The 17,861-nt window shown below is 46.7% G+C and overlaps 1 protein-coding gene across 2 annotated transcripts in view; it reads right to left on the bottom strand.

Annotated features, from left to right (window-relative positions):
- The window catches only part of Zbtb7c (zinc finger and BTB domain containing 7C), a 280,865-nt gene that overhangs the window by 209,430 nt on the left and 53,574 nt on the right, over positions 1-17,861 (bottom strand). Inside the window, exon 2 of one of the 2 annotated variants that reach the window (XM_048363510.1) lies at positions 13,572-13,786. The exons of the other annotated variant lie outside the window; for it this stretch is intronic. The gene's annotated coding sequence lies outside the window, so the exon portion shown is untranslated. The remainder of the gene's footprint in view (positions 1-13,571; positions 13,787-17,861) is intronic. 2 annotated transcript variants of the gene reach the window in all.

Raw genomic sequence — 17,861 nt, forward strand, 5'->3', positions numbered from 1 at the left:
AGGAATCTGCTCTCAGAGCCCCTGCAGTGGGTTGACACCACTTCACTGCAGAGTATGGTACACTTGAATCTGCCTCTGCCAGGAGCAGTAGCCCTCCTCTGTGCCCCCACCTCAGGCCCCTAGGCACTGAAGGCCTCTGGCCAAAGCAGAGGCAGCAGATGCTAGTGTTTATGAGGTCTGGCAAAGATGCTGCTCAGAGGAATGGCCCTCATGCCCAGACCTCACACCCATCAGATCAGGCTGTCCCCCATCTGGATCCTCTTTGCTCCCAACAGCTACTTACACTCCCCCCACCCATGTCCCAAACCTCTCAGTTCCACTCTTCACACGGCAAAGAAGACAGGTCATTTTCCCCAACGTAGGCTTCTCAGAGTTGGAAGTTCCTGCCCTTTCTAGATGGAGTACCCTCCATCTGGATAGTTCCCAGTGGACTTAGCTTGCCCAGAGCTCCCTATAAAACCTCAGCAAGGGTTCCTGAATCTTAGCTCAGCTCTCCTGACAGTATGGGCATCTTTGCTGGAGGGTTGAGAGAAGAGGCTGACTTGCACAGTGAAGGCTGCTCAGCTGCACCTCTGGCCTCTATCTCTTCCACTAGAAGTACCCCTCTCCCTGTGTGTGTGATGATCCAAAATGTTGAAATGTCTCTGAATATTGGGGTGTAAGAATGCCCCCAACTCATGAGGAACTCAGCAATGCAATTTTACTCTTGCAGGATGACATATTACTAACAAGGGTAGGCAGTCCACCAGGTTTTATCCCTAATGCATGACTGCCCTTTATTCTGATTGGTTAGCACTTAGTGTGCAATCTTGTGACCCTAATCTAATTTTAAAGGGGTTAAATGTTTATCTGAGCAATCAACCAAAATCTGGACACCTGGCCAAGGCAGGAACTTGTCAAATCAACAATTCTTACTCAGCTGGTACTCTATATCACTTGAACTACACCTCCAGCCCCTAGAAAAACAATGCTTATAACAAGATGTGACTTAACTAAAATACCTTCTTATAAGATGGTGCCAACCCTTAAAAAGGCAATGCTTATATCAAGCAAGCACTTCAACAAACAGATTTTCTTACAATGCCCTCACTGGAGACCCCAGGTAGCTTGAGCGGCTACCCTTGAGGTCAGGACACAGCAAGAAGAAACCCCCTGTGAAGAAACTGGTCCACTCACATACCCAAGCTTCTAGCAGCTTCTTGGACTTCTCAGACTGCAGCCTATAAGCCCTGATTTTGTGTTGTTTGTAAGCCAGGGCAATGCATGCACATGGAGAGATTCTAGGATATGCAAATAAGGAAATAAAGCAAGGTGCAGTGTAGAGTGTACAGTAGGCTACATTTTATGTGAAATGGAAGCTAGGAGACTCTATATAATATATTATAGACATTTATGTACATACATTCCACTGTAGCCCAGAGAAATACAGGAAGAATAAACCAACAAACAATATCCTGATGTTTTGTTATAGCAGCCTAATGGGCTAAGGCATGTGATAAGGCTAAAACACATGCATCAGGGCCTAACCCGGTCCCAAGAGCCAGGGAAGGGATAGCCTGGCTGCTCCCTGACTGATGAGAATGAGTTACCATTGAAAAGATGGGCGAAGCCACCACCACAAAGAGGAGCATGCACACAGCCCTGAGGCAGGAAAGAGCTTTGCTTGCTCTCAAAGCCAAATCAAAGAAGATATGAGAGGAGGAGGCTGATGTGGTGGAAAGGATCTTATAGTACCCGGGTAAGACTCTCTATCTCTATCCTAGAAGCAACACAAAAACCACTGAAGGCTAGAGAAAGCAGTGGTAGGAGGGGACAAGTACATTTGCCAATGTGCTAGATGAAGATGGGGTGGGGCTGGGTGGCAACAGACCAGCTGTGCCATGAGGGCGAGGTGGTAGTGAGCTAGACTGTGTGAAGACACAGGGAATAGAGGGAGGTGCAAACACTAGGCCCATTTAACACAGGGAGCAGGTGAAACTGCATGGGAGGGTGAGAGAAAGAGGGGCTGGTGGGTGGGGTAGACAGAGTGCTGTTTACAGGAAGTACTGGCTCCCAGGGAAGCAGGATTACATTAAGGGACCCACTGAGCACATTGAGTTCAAGGGTTCTGTGCTCGACAAAACTGGATTGAGTGACTGATCAATCTACTACCCGATGAATTGCTAAGTGATGCACCCTTTTCCTGAGTGAAACTCACTTTGAGGGTCCCAACAGACTTGGATGTAACCTGGACAGACACAGACAACAAGAGCAAAGACACAGGCACCAACAGCTAAGCCTCAGGAAGGAGCCACAAAATGAAAATATAAATTATTATTACTATTACCTTATCGAATTCAACAAGATGGCAGTCAAAGGTGGGGGCCGTGGCCACTGGTCACACTGTATAAATGGGCTCCTCGGGTGGCAGTTGGCTGTTGCATTGATTCTTATTCAGTGTGAAGCTAAATCACAGACTAATGTGAAACGTGTGAAATATCTCTTTTTCATTCACTGGCAAGGAAAGGGCTTCACAAATCTGTAGCCAAATGATGTGCTTCTAAGTAGTGAGAAAGGGCATGTGGGCATCATTTTAGTATCACCACAAGCCACCTTCATCAAGCTCTGATCTCACGTCGAAGAAGCTGAGACAGTAACTTCAGCTAACACCCCCTTCAGGGCCTGGGGGTCAAACACTATGCCTCACATCATCTTGATACTCCTAGGACCATGGAATACCCCCATGAGAAAGGTCTCCACACCACAAAGCACATCCGTGTGACAGGTGAAGAATAGACTCACCTCATTCATGGGCAGCAGATGCAAGAGAAGAAGTCCCATCCTCACACTCGTGCAGGTCCTGGCCACCTCTACCACCTGTCAGGACCCATCAGTCTCTATCCAAACCACAGAAGAAATGACAGTAAACACTTCCTCTGCAGCCCAGGGAGGAGAGCAAGGGACACTGCACCTTGCAAGCATTGTGGTGATTGTGGAAAGCTAAGGGACTAGGGACAGGATCACCTGGAGGATACAAGACAGAGCATAGAGGACTAGGAGGAGTCTTGCTTATCTTATCTGCTTCTAGGTCATGATTCACTGTTTACTTCTAGCCAAGATTTAGGTGCTGTTCATTAAGCACACATGTATATGACATCAGACCAAAAGGACAGCAGGACAGCAGATCAGTTACAGCTGATGGTGTCACACATATGCCCATCCACAAGTTATTTTTTTAATAGGAAAAAAAACCTGAAAATAGTCCAGGAGTCCCTTAATAGGACACTGGTGATTAAATTGGTCCATGTACACAGTGGAATACTACACAGCTATAAAAAAAAAACCCACAAGGGCTCTGTGTACTTATATGAGCAGATTTCCAGGACTTTTTTTTTTCAAAAACAAACAAAGTACAAGGTAAAGTATACAGTAGGTAATGTTTTGTATGGAAAAATGGAAATGAAACACGGATATTCACTTTTCTGTGCTTCAATAGCACAAAGAAACAGTGGAAGAATAAACCAAGAAATGGTGCAAATGGTTTCCATAGGGATAAGAGAAGCAGAGTTTGAGTGGAAGGGGATAAAGGTGAGAGAAATATCACCTTCGTATAGTACTTTGATTTTCGAATTATACAAATACTGTACCTATTAAAAATCTCTAATTCAATTAGACCCAAGAGCAAATGGGAAATCACTGCAGGCAAAAGAACCAAAAATATCTCCTTTCTGCCTTCTCAGAAGAATGGATGCTAATGTGCAATCCTCCCCCCCCCCACCACCCCCCACCCCTGCCCACCAGCCCAGGGAGTGAGTGAGTCATCAGAGTCTGGACATAAGAAGGCTAGAAGCAGAGCGCCAGGAAGTCTGCTCTAGCTAGCAATGGTGGCCGGACTTCCCTAGCCTTCTCAGAGAATCAGGAAGGCTGTAACCTGTGGCTTACACCAGGCAGGCTCCTTCAGAGCCTGAGCTTCTTTGGACTGCAATGTCCTACATTTTCTCACAACCCACCTGTCTCACTCAACTCCAGACACTGGCTCCAGGAGCAATCCAACTGAGCTAAGCACACATTCAAGTTCTCAACCCCCCTCCCCCAGCACACTGCCCACTCCTCCATCCCACTCTCCCAGGGCCTCCTCAGGATGATCCCCATCTCTACTCCAGCTGGTGTCAAAATTGTGAAGGACAGCACCCCATGCAGTACGTAGCCACAGAACCTGTCTGAGAAGGATCCCTGGCGAAGTGAGAGAGTGGTGCCTTCCCTGAGGAGGGAGATTGCACGCGTGGGAATCATATCTTCCTCTCCCCAGCCTCTTTCTTCCTTGAGGAGTGGCAGTCAAACAGCAAATCAATTAGAGCCTTCAGCACCACCCTGATGTTCACCAACATAGTAATTCTACTATGAATTATATCTATACCATAGAAAGCCATATAATTAAGAATTTGGTAGCGTGTTTGCCTCGTATGCATGAAGCCATGGGTTCAATTCCCAGCACCACATATATAGAAAAAGCCAAAAGTGACGCTTTGGCTCAAGTGGTAGAGTGCTAGCCTTGAGCAAAAAGAAGCCAAGGACAGTGCTCCGGCCTTGAGTTCAAGCCCCAGGACTGGCAAAAAAAAAAAAAAAGAAAAAAGAAAAAGAAAAGAATTACAGTAGCTAGGTGTGGTGGTTTATACCTATAGTCCCAGCTACTTGGAAGAGAGAAGTAGGAGGATTAGATCTCAAGCCTCCAGGCCAAAAATGTGAGACCCCATTTGAGAACAAACTGAGGTTAAAAAGTACTCAGAAGCCAGGTGCCAGTGGCTCATGCCTATAATTCTTTTGACTTGGAAGGTAGAGAAAGGGAGAAATGTAATCCCAGTCCAGCCTAGGCATAAAAGCTTGTGAGACACCTCCGCCTCCTAACAATAGCTCAATGCAGTATGGCTCACGCCTGGCCTCTCAAGCTACATGGGAAGCTAAGACTGGGAGGATCGTGGTTCCAGGCCATCATGAGATTCTATCTCCACAGTGGAAGCTGGAAGCAGGGGTCTGAGCCTATGACCTCAGCAATGAGGGGAGCCCAGAAGCAGGAAGATCACAGTTCAGGCACATGCCCAGGCTGAATGGTAGATCTTATCCTACAAATAGCCAGCAAAACCCCTGAGCTATAAGCATGGCTCAGCAGTATAGCAACATCCTAGCAAGTACACAGACGTGAAATAAAACCCCAGAACTGCCAAAAAGAAAAAAAAGCAGATTTTTAAAGTTCAACTAAGGGACACCAAAGCTGTGGAATATAACATATAGCTTGTTCCCTTTTCTTGTTTAATATGGATGTATTTTTCCAGACCCATGATAAAAACAGATATCTGTATAGAAAATAAGAGGGATACATTCATGAGCATAATTCCCTAAATGGTTGATTGAGATGATCTTTCATGGTAGATGGAGGTTCGCCCAAGTTCCTTCACTCTCCCAGTTTAATGTCTCTATGTTGTTTTTCCTTTTTTTTCCTTGCACGAGAAGTTATTTTTGTAACCTGAACAAAGACCTTCCTAATTTATGGTATGCCTTCCACACGCCATTGCACTGGTTCGTATGCTGTCTTAAATCAAAGGCTCAGAGAGAAATCCCCTTGTCAAGTGTGTCCCAATGAAGGGACCTGAGGCCCAGGGGGGGTCACATGACTTTCTTGCTTGGCACAGTGCTTGATAGCAGAGCTGGGCTGAGAACTTATCTCTACACTCGAGGCCTGGTACGATTTCCCCGGTTTATGGCCTTAATATCAGTGTACATCTGTGAGGGTTCTTTAGTGACTGGTAATGGGAGAAATAAGGAATATTGGCACACAAAAAAATAGATTTGGCACCCAGGACTCATTTCACGGCATCTAGGTCAATACCACCACTTCCTAAAAGTCAGCCATTGACTGATGGAAGATTCCAGACAAGTGTTCATTTACAGATGAACCATTAACTGTAAATCAAAGCAAAGCCCAGAGTGAGTGCTGAGTTACAAAACTAATTGGAATAAGTGGGTAAATGGATGGCTGGTCTCAGCCCAGCGGCCACCTGACTGTTGTCAGCCAGGCTGGGGGAAAGCTTCATCCTGAGTCTTACATGCAGCAGGGTGAGAAAGAGGCTGCTCCAATAGTCTCTCTCACATAAAAGTAATCGCCTCTGTCTCCCTGGAAGGCAGCTGAGATGGCAGCATGCACATTAATCAATTAACAAGCATTATCAAATCTGGGGTTCTACCGGCATTGCGGCCACCTGGCAGCTACAAGCATGGCCAGCCTCTCCCATGAATAGAGCGCCACTTTGTCACCGTGCTGGCCCTGGTGCTGGCTATTCTACCCCACCCCCACCCCACCCCCGTTAGTTGTAGGACGTGAATTTTTGGCCTGAGCACTGTCCCTGAGCTTTTTTGCTCAAGACTAGTGCTCTACCATTTTAAGCCACAGCTCCACTAACAACACTGCCATCTTTTTTAACCTTCATTTTTGCTGAGAAGGTGGTTGGTTATACAACTTGCTGAGGGGCACACAGGCAGTCTGCCCAACAGAGGGGCAGGGGGTACTAGCTCTATGTGAGATCCTTGTCTCATATACATCCCTCAAAGGGTTGCAGGGGACCAAAAAGTATAGTGCTCCTGTCTCCTCCAGACAGACATATTTTGTCATCTAGGTATGGTTGGTTTAGGTATGTGGTTGTGCATATGAATATGCATGAGCTACTTTTAGTGTTTGACTACTTTTTCATACTCCTTGAAGTGTTTGCCATACTTTGCCCATTAAACACTTTCTTCACAGTGAAAAAAAATGTCCAGAGAGCATGCAAACTAGTTATTTCCATTTCACAGATAAGGAAACTGAGCAAGGACAATCATTCTTCTCAGGCAGAGATGAAAAGGGCTGGAACTAAAAGTTGTTTTGAAGTCCTCAAGACCAAAACCTCTCTCTAGTTCATCTCTTTTTGTCCACACCACAAAGCCAGGAGGGAGACATTGCCAGTGATGGAAAATAACTTAAACTGAAAGCACTCACCTTTCCCTCTGACAGCCATATCTTAGAACTGCCCTGGCTGCAGACCCCGCTGAGCCATCTCTCTTTCCTCTTGAACAAATGTGCCCTGTGGTCTTGGAAGGGAGCCTGAGACCAAGGCCACATCTGGCACTGATGCCCCTGGCAGACACAGATGCTTGTTGAAACCTTGAAACCCCCTACCAGAGATAAGATCGCTCTCCCATCCCTCCTCCATCTCACCCCACTTCCATCTGCCCTACCTGACTACTTTTTCTGCCTGAGAGGCCCTAATTGTAAGGGAGGTGTGCCATTTATTTTCCTTCACCTGGGCTAAGGGAGATGTGGGGCTCTTCACAGGTTTTCATCCTGAATAAAGCCTGTTGGTCGGTTGCAGTTCTCCCTTCTGTTCTTTTTCTTTTCTTACAGTCACCTCATCACTCACTTAGGACATAGAGGTACTATGGGGGTGGGGCGGGCGGGGGGGGGAGGACTATGGCACCTCCCCAAGTGGCAGAGACAGAGCTCAGAGCTGAAGCTCGATGATCTCTGGGCAAGTCCACAGTGAGGCTGAGTTTGGGCTAAGCACTGTAAAAGTCACACACACAACAACAACCATCCAGAACTCTTGAGGACAGCGTAAAGGTCTGGCTGTCTTTGACTCTGGGTGTGGCTAAGGCAGGATACCTAGGCCCTGAATAGACCTCAATAAATATCCACCACAACACTGCCCTTTCCCAAGGCCTTTTCTTTCATTTCTTCAGAGCAGATTAAAGAATAGTGTGGGTGGCAAGTGCCATGACTACTATTTACATCCCAAATAACGTCACGTCTACACAGCCAGGAGAGTTGATGCCCTAGCTAGCTCTCAGCAACCAGGAAGCTCAACCAGCTCCTGGGGGTACCTTACCTCCCTCACTTCTGGAAGCCATGTGGAGGCCTAGATGCTTTGTCTTAATGGCTTAAAGAGAGGGCAGGGGCGATCGTCTGGGCTCTGGTGGTAAGAGGTATAAGTGGATGGAGACTGAGTAGAAGAGAAGATGGGAGAGTCTGAGAGGGCCAGGCACAGGAAGCATCAACTCCTGCTCCATACACGGAGGACTTGAGCTTTCCAGTCCTATGACACAGTAATCCAAACATAGTTTATGTGCTCAGCTGCAGAGCGTGGGTGTGGGAGGCAGTACCCCAGCTGAGGCCTCCAACAGAGGGCTGGCCACCGAAATCTTCTCAGGCTCCAGGTCAGATGCCACCTCCTCTAGGAGACCTCACAAACCATCTCAGCCACAAGTAATTCCCCCCTCCCACTGTAGTTGAACTTCTCATTGTCCCAGGGTGAGTGGCTTTGCTGGCCCTATCATGGTTGTTCTTATTGCCTCTCTAATTCCATCACAGGCTCCCTAAGGGCAAAGACTTTACCACCTCTCTGTCTTTAAAATATGGGGTACCCATGGACAGCCATCTTTTGCTGTACTACACTCCATCCACAGAGCCATGTAGCACAAGTTTGCAAGGAAATATGTGGCCTGAGTTTTAGAAAATGATACTCAATAACAGTCACCAACTTAATTTCTGATCTTGGGCTTTATATAGTGAAGTCACTATATATCCTTGTGAGGTAGGTGGAAAACTGAGACTTGGAAAGTTAGAGTGATTGCTCAAAATGACTGCTGATAAATAAGAACCAATCTTACTCTTAACCTAGGCTCCGATCTACCTTTTGTTTTCTTTGTAGGAGCTGGAGGTTTCTCTTTCCTTCCTATATATGAGAAATAAATATGGAGACCAGGGCACTGCTGCAACCCACCCCATCCAAGATGCACAGCATATGAGATCATCAGCAAGGTCTGAGAAATCTCTTCAGCTTACTTCAGCCTAACTCGGTGCCCTTACCCTGGAGCCCTTCTTCATGTGACCCTATAATATTCTGTTCTGTGGTTCTGTTCTGCTTTGTAGAATGAGCAATCATGCTCCTAGACAAAGATACCTCTCTTGTTGGTCTAAGTAAGCTTCAGCCAGATGAATAAAGCTCTAATGGGGGATTTTCAGGCCTCAGCCAACTAGTAAGGACCTTCTTCTTTTATTGAAATCTTCAAACATGCCCAAAGGAAAAGACCAGAATTAACCCCCCACATACCCATTACCAATCAATTCCAATGACATTCCATATTCTGCTGGTTTCACCTATCCTCTTCTTACATGAAATCTACTGAAGAACATCCCAGTTAAGGTGGTGCATGCCTATAATCATAGCACTTGGGAGACTAAAGGGGGAAGACGGTGAGATGGAGGCCAGTCTGAGCTATGTAGACAGTTCCAGGACAGCCTAGCCTACATAGCCAAATGCCATCAGGGAGGGAGGAAGGAAGGAAAATCTTATTTTGTGGGCTGTAAATACTCCTATATGCAACATTGCCGGGATATGTCTTTGTGGTGCGGGGCATCAAACCCAGGACATCATGGTACTCTACCATTGAACTATACCCTCAGCCCACATTGCCCACATTAAAAAGAAAAATTTTTAAACCAATGCTTATTCCTTCATACCTAAATCAACTTATGTTTAGTCTCCCTAGTTCTCTTGAATTCATCCTTTTTGCAGTAGCTCAGCTTGAACCAAAATTCAGATAACACACAGTATGAATTAGACTAGTGTCTTAAAACAAGTCCCTTCATCCACACTAAGAAAGTAGGCCCTGAAGTACATCATTTGGTGTATGGGTGCTGTCCTCATAGTGGGAGTCACATGGTCTTCTGGCCCCTGTACAAAATCACAGTGAGAGCTGTTGCCTGATTAAGGCAGGCTCTCCTTCATGGAAAGAACATGTCCTGGGTAGTGATAATGTCTTCTCTTTCTGGCTACAACTTGTTACCTCAGCTGTGTGTGTGTGTGTGTGTGTGTGTGTGCATGCGTGTGTGCATGCGTGTGTGCATGAGGCTATGTGTGTCTTGCCAGTGATTGAGGCCAGGGCCTGTACAGACTAGACTAATACTCTACCACTAAGCAACACCTCCAGCCCTTTTCAATTTGTTTGTTTTTGTTTTTGTTTTTGGGTTTGTTTTTTTTTTGTAATTTTGAGACAAGGACTCCCTAAGCTTCCCAGGCTGGTCTTGAATTTGAGTTCCTCTTGCCTCATCCTCTCCAAATTACCTGGGATTGCTGACTTGTTGGGATTGGTACAGAACAGCAAAGTTGGTACTATGGGGTTGGAGGATGAGATACAAATCTTTTTGACCAACTGAGTTTTCTCAGCATCTCCAAAGCTATAGAAAATTGCTGAATTTTGTTCTGGATACATCTCTCACCCAAGATTGGCTGATTCCTGTGATTTTTAGGGGGGGGGGAATCTTTCCTTCCACCCAACTGCACAGGTGTACCAGCCTATCCTTTCCTATCCTGCCTCTGGGTCAGCAGACAAGCTGGGGACCTCATGTTCCCTTGAGACCAGTCCCTACCAGTCAGTAAATCCATGGGCTTAGCTCAGCTGTCCCTGGGTTCTTCCTGCCCTCATCTCTAGAGACAAGTCAGGAGCTCAAGGAGAACACAACAACATAGAGTTGAACATGATAAATATGCATCCTAAATTTTTAAAAACCAAATTGCTCAAATCAAGCTTATTCTGAGAGGTTCCTATTGCCGGGGGTCTCTAGTGCACCAATCAGCATAATTAAATAGGAAGATCTCTCTGGAATTGATTGTGCTTTTCATGTCTTTTTTTTTCCTTTTTTATCATTGGAGGACCATTTCAGTGAGATGATTTTAAGATGGTAAGAACCCCCAAATTAGAAACTAATTAAGGAGACTGAAAATACAAATGTATTTGTTTTTAGTCGGGCACTATTTTTATCGAAGGAATCATGAAAAATTAAAATTGTTAAATACACATCAGAAGGTTGTCAGTCAAGGGTAATGTGGCTTTCTGCCTCTTCTCTATGCAAACCTTAAGGTGGTATATGGGTTGCTGCTCCCCATGGGGCCCTAGGAAGCAAGAGAGAAACAAATTTGCAGAGAAGAATGGCATTCTGTAGACCTGGCAAGGAAAGGATGTTGCCATAGTTCCCACCAGTCTTGAACCATGAGCCCCTAGGAGCCTCTTACTTTCAGGATGCTCATCTTCCTGACCCCAGAGTTAAGTCACAGTGAAATACTTTCTCCCATCCATTTAACTGAGGAGGACATTAAGGCTAAGGAAAGGTAATACTTTATATTGATTCTATGATAACATAATAATATTCTAAACATAGTGAGTTAAACGAAATACATTATTAAAATCAATGCCACGTGCTTGTTTTTCACTTTTGTCCATGTGACTAACAAGCAAATTGTAAGAGAATGGTATGGCTTGTACCTATGGCTAGCTTCCTTTCTCTGCTGGATCACTCTTCTCTTCTGTGATTCCCTCTCCCCATCCTGTCCCTAACCAAGAAACTTCACTGAAAACCGTTTTCAAGACTCTAAGCAACATCCTTTTTCTCTTCTCAAAACTTCACAGTCCTAGGCTGTCTGACTCCACCCTCCGTGTCTCTCAGGTCACAACACTCAAACATAATCCCCGATTCTAAATGCAAAGTCCCACATTAAGCCCCATTTCCTGTGGCCAGAGAGATTTTGAACACCAGGTTGACCAGGCTGTCTGCCATTGTAAGTCCCAGGTCAGAATGCCCTCCTCCCAGCCTGTCCTGCTGTCATCTGCCAGACCTAAGCACTCTCAGGAGCCAAAGAGTGGAAGTAAAGTAAGTGTTTCAATTATTTATTAAGATGCCGATGGTTGGGATTTGTTCTGTGTGTTGAATTTTATTTTATTCCTGAGAGAGCTTTCACTAATTTCACAAGGACTTGTCTCCGTGCTTTCATATCCTCGGTCTGGGAACAGACTGTCTTATTTTCTGCATTAGTGAAGTGTACATAGTAGGTGGTTTGTAACTATGGTCAAATTGGTTAAGAACTTTTTTATTTTTGTACCAGCACTAGGGCTTGAACTCAGGACTGGAGGGCTATACTCCACCACTTATAAAACCACAGCTCCATTACCAGATTCTTTCTGGCTAACCGAAGAGAAAAGTCTCACAGACTTTTACGCCAAGGCTGGCTTTAAACCACAATCCTCAGAGCTCAGCCTCTTGAGTAGCTAGAATTACAGGTATGAGCCACCAGCACCTGGATGACTAAAGAACTTCTGACAGCACACTGACCTATCTTCCCCTACCCACCCCCTTCAGGGTGGCATTTGCTACCCCATCTCCTCCTACTAAAAGACCTTTCAGGGTCAACCCTACCTCAGTCTCCAGTCAAGCCTGAGCTGTACAGAGCAGCTGCCCCACTGAGAACTAGAATGTGGGGACAGCTCAGGCCCAATACATCATATTTAGCTTAGGCACCTGAGGAATGACCTCATTCTCTGCTTAGCCCCTCCAGTCCTAGGAGCTCTGTTCCTTCCATTTCCCACAAGTCCTGGGGCTGCCTAGTGAATGTGGCTGAGCCACATCCTAGAGCTGGGCTCAGCTTTCTGGATTCCTTCAAGTTATTCTTTCTGCCTGATTTAGAACAAGGCCACCCAGAAGCCCTACTGCTCTGCCCCTCCCCAGCCTTGGCTCTGACCCTGGGACCCTGACATTGGCCTAAACTGAAATGGAATCTGCCACACCCTCTTGGGCCTCCTGCTTCTGGACACAGGCCCTTTCTCCCTTGACCTGGTCAGTTTCCCAAGGCTCCAAGCTATTTTTTGCTTCTGTCTCAGCCTGCCGTGTTCCCGATGGTAGAAGTTGCTAGAGCAGCACCCAGCATTAGTGACAGTGCAGACCAGACAACCAGTGGGACCTGCTCTGCCACTGGATGAGAGCTTGCCTTTGTGGTTTCTAGTCCTAGTGACGCCCTCTCCTTCTGGTCCCAAGGCCTTGCCTACTAGATCCTAACAATCTGCTTGATGCTTCTTCCTACCTTGGCTCAGTTCCAAAATCTAAACCCAAGGTGTCTGCCACATTTTGAATATCCCCTTCAAACCCTTACTTAGGACCTCCTGGGCTCCCTCCTATCATCTGCCACTTGCACTGGCACCCTTGAAGGGATAGGGGAGCCACAAACTCTCTTTCCCTTTTCTCATGAGAAACATCAGTCTGTTTCCAACCTGTTATTCAATTATCTGAAGCAAACTTGAAGTCTTAAAAACATCATGGTCCCTAGGTCCACCGGTCATGCATCAAATATACACACAAGAGCTCCTTTGCCCTTTACTGCCTCAGTTTCCCCACGGGCAGATTCCTTGCCTGCAAGGAGCTGATGGGAGTAATGACTTCTTGATTTGTTACTCTGCTTTTCAAATAAGACACACTCCATCCATAAAGGCATGGAGCCTTGCTACAAGCCTAGGAAGTGAATCCAGCTGATTCTAAATCTTCTGGTGCCTAGCTCCAGCAAACACATGGGCAAAAACTAATAACCATAAAGCGCCCATCTATCGTCTTATCAGGCCGTCCTATGCTTTGTTTGCATAGTTATCATCCTGAGGTTGACATTTTATGTCTATAGCAGGCTGATAAATTCTCCCACCCGTCATATCATTCATGAAGAACAGACAAGCTTCGGGTTCATTACCTGTCATTACACTGTGTACATGTCGGTGGGGGCCAAGGCATCAATTCATCATAGTCACCCCAGGGTGTTGACCCCCACTTGAAGGCTTCAGGTTCAACAGGCTGTGGCTCACTCCTCAGGACCTGAGTGGGCTCTCCACCATCCCTTCTTCCTCTTCTGCCAACCCACTCCTCAGGGATGGAGCCGTCTGAGATTCCAGCTACTTCACAGGGAGTCTGCAGGAAGAACACAGGCCTGTGTCACCTATCACAGCAGAGATGCACACCCATCCCTGTGAAATGTTCTGGAATCTTCTAGACATCTTCTCATTGCTTTTTTGTACTATGTCCTGTAATGCCTGGTGACTGTACCAGCTTTATGCATTCCTGAAAGTTCGCTGATAAGGCCCTGCCCGCAAGCGGTGAGACACACACATGTGCATACAAACTGCATTCCTATTTGTGCTTTTTCTGTGTGGGGGTTTGTTGGTTCCTTTGATTATTTCTGGCAGCACTGTGGATTAAACCTAGGGGTCTATTAGCTGTTCTGCTACTTGAGCCACACCTCCTCGCACTTTTTGACTTGTTTTTCCCATAAGTTCTTATGCTTTTTTCCCCCAGGCCAATCTTAGCCTAAAATCCTCCTATCTGTACTTCCTAAGTAGCTGGGATTACAGAAATCCATCACTATATCCAATTTGTTCTTGGAGATAAAATCCTAACCTTTTCCCCAAGCTGGCCTCAAACTTTGATCCTTCTATTTATACCTCCTAAGTAGCTGGTATTTCAGATGAGCACCATCATGCCTTTCCTACCTAATTTCTTACTTCTGCATATTACGCTCTATCTTCCTAAAAGATGTGTGCCCAAATCATCCAGAATTTAGACGTAGAATGAACTGTCCTTTGGCAATGGGAAGGAAACGAATGCCCTTGCTCTACCAGTATGATGTGTAAATATCAAGATCTGTCTGCTAGGAAACACTCCTCCACCCTGCTGGCCAGGTCCCTGAGGCCAGGCTTTTGTGAGCTGTGCTCTAGGGGCTTCCCACAAGGCCATCCCACCTATGGCTGCTGATAAACATCTCTTCATAGCCCTGCATCCCAAAGCGAAAGACATAAGTAGAGATGATGCACCTGTCTCTGGGATGAGGGGCAGGGACACTGGCTTCATGAATCACTACCTTTCATGACAGTAACTGTGGCACACAATCTCCTGGGAGGATCCAGAAGGCGTCTGTCTGAAGCTGCCACCCCAGTGTCCCTGGATGCTGGGTCTGCCCCGGCCACATCACCAAACCTCTCACCAGGTCTGGCTGGTGTGGGACATGCTCCTGCTGTCCACATGGCTGTGATACTGAGATATATGCCAACCTTCAACTCCTCCTTCTCAGCCAAGTTAGTAGAAGCAGCACAGAGGATAAGAAAATCAGCCATGATAAAGAGCCATAGACTCCAAGAGAAGCTATGCTGACACTGAGCTTCTCCACTCAGCCTTTGAGGTAGGCCCTCCCATGTAGGGTAACATGCACCCCAAGTGTTGCTTTGAATGGCAAGCTGTTATTATCACCTTCCAAGACACACGTGCATTTCATGTGCTTTCCTACATGTGTGATTCAAAAAAAAAATTCAGAGGAAAAGGAAAAACACAAAATTCTGCTCCTATTAAAGGGTAAAAAAAAAAAAGGACTCAGCTGCTTCTGGACACAGGATTCCAAAGCAGCTATTTTTCTACTGATCAGAGAAGTCACACCTAAGATGGCCCTGCCTGGCTGTGACAGCCAGAGCCAACACCCCTCTGGAATAAGCAACACAGGTCAAAAAGCCCAGGGCAGGTGATAGATCCATAGAGTCGGGCAGGAAAATGACCCAAGCCCTCAATGGCAGCCATATAGCTCAGTGCAGACCCTGATACCCACTTTTAGCCAACAAAAGACCAGACCATGATCCATCAGGCCCTGGAGAGAAACATAAAGCTGTCCCATGAATTAGTGCTGGGTCCTCATTAAACCTCGGAGGCCTTATTAGGTGTCATGGAGAGGGACATGATACACCCATAAGAAGCCAGTCACTGGGTCAGCCCACTGGCTACCTAGTCTCCTTATTCCCTAGCATGAAGCCAGCAGCAAACAGCTGAGTACCCCCATCTCTGTGAGGTAGAAGGATGCAGCAGCACGTATTCACATCCAGCATGTCCAGGCTCTCTAGCAAGGTGGGGCTGAAACATATTCATAGCAGATGGTGCTGTCACCCTCACTCCAGGATTCTCATTCCTAATTATCCGTGCTGTCAGCCAAACAATTAACCCTCTAAGAAAAATCGCACTGTCCACTCCCAACCATATGAAAAGACACATTTCCCAAGGACAGGGACACTCAGGGCCACCTTGCACTCCGTTCCAGATCTTGCCACCCTGTGCCATCTTATCATCGCCTGACCTCTGTGGTCTGTTGCTTGTTTGGAGGCATCCCTCCTCCTCTGAGCCTGAGGGTTTCCCTCATTAAAAATGGTACTGGATTCAATCTCAAGGACCCCCCCCCCATCAGTCCCACAGAGCCACCACCCTGCAGTCTGTTCCACCTGAATTTAAATTCCTTTGGAGTAGAAGCTCAGTTTCTACCTAGCCATTCACTGATTGGCTTATTCATCCATCCATCTACTTTTTTAGGTATTGCATATTAGCTGTATTTCCCAGGACAGACAAAGAAAACACCTGCTAAACCTTCATTGTCACTTCTTGGTGTTTTTGGTCCCCTGACATGTGGGAAGATAAGGAAAGGATGGGGAGGGCAGTATCAGGACCCTTTACTATGTTTTGGCCTTTGAGTAGAGAGGGCCACAGGAAGGCAGCCTCCACTCCAGAGGGCTGAAGTTGGTAAAAGCATAATTTAGGTCTCCAGGACAGACTTGCAAAGGGGTGGAGCTTTGTGATGAAGCGTGAGGTGGAAGCCTCCTGTCCCATCTCCCACAGGTGGCTGTGTAGTCACACTGGCTGCCACAGGGCTGATGGGCAGAAGGCCTGCCCTTATTGAAATAGCTTAGGCATGAGGTCTAGGATCTCTCCACAAAAGGGAATTGTTTAAAAAGAAAGGAGAGTTTCCACAGGGCTAAGGTACGGTGTTTGTAATCCAGGGAAGTGATGATTTAAAGCCCAGATCAGGAAGTCTAATTCATCCTCCCTCACGTACTGTCATGAATAAGCAAGATATTGTGGAGCAGCTTGCTGTTGTTCACTCACAGGGTGCTCAAAGAGCCTTCAGAGATGAGTCATCCTGGGCCCCCTTTCATAGATGCTGTCTGGACAGACTGAGAGGCTGGTAGCTCCCAGAAGGGAGAGATGGAGAAGGCTCTGCTGTAGGTGGCTTTGGTCTGGTCTCACAGACTGGGAACTAAAAGTGGAAAACAAGAGGGAAGGGGAAGGAAGAGAGGAAAAAGAAGAGAAAAGGGAAAGGAACAGAGAATAGGAAAAGAAAGGAAGATGACAAGAGGGAGAAAAGGGGGGGAGGAGGGGAAGAGACTCAGCTGGACACTATCTGGCTTACCACAGAGCAGCAGGCCGTCTCCACAGGCAAAGGCAATTCCCTGAGATCCCAAGGAAAGGTTGCAGAAAATGGATTGAGTGGTGAGCCATGGAGCTGAGTCCTCTCATCCACTACCATGTGCCCTAGCCAAGCCTGGTGACATCTTTCTTCCCTTTCCCCATGGCCTATCTGTCTACCAGGACCAGCCCCCACCGTGCCCAGGAGCACAAGATCCCTCTCTAGCTCTTGGGAACAAAGAAGTTGTGTTTATATTCACAGTGGGCTAGGGCCCACTCCGAATCTGCCCACTTGAAGGTGGCACATGTGACCACGCCCACAGCCTGAGTGGATGCATGCCAGTGTCTGGGTGAGTTTCTAAATATGAGCTTGGCATACAGCGTCAAGTTCCCAGACTTACTTTGCTCTTAGAGACCTGGCCAGGAGTCTTGCACCTGCTTGACGGGAGAAGCTGCTGGGGACAGCAGGATCAGGAGGCAGCCAGCTGCAACCACCAGCATGCTGCAACACTTCCTGAGCCCCCTGAAGTCCTACAGCCTCCTTAGACAAAGAGAAAGGATTACCCAGGGCCCAGAGTCTCATCAATTGCCCACAACTCTGGCAGCAGAGACCAGAAAGTCACTGCCTGCTCAGATGTGCATGGATTAAAAATATACAAATGGAATTTTTTTTCCTTCCCCTCTCCTCAACCCCCTGAAGCCTGGGGTGCTTGTTAAAAATAACCTTGCTGTGGCATGGATCCTGAACAGCCCAGTGGCTGGCAGGGAAATTAAG

Source organism: Perognathus longimembris, chromosome 15 (assembly GCF_023159225.1).
Source record: "Perognathus longimembris pacificus isolate PPM17 chromosome 15, ASM2315922v1, whole genome shotgun sequence".
NCBI classification, from domain to species: domain Eukaryota; kingdom Metazoa; phylum Chordata; class Mammalia; order Rodentia; family Heteromyidae; genus Perognathus; species Perognathus longimembris.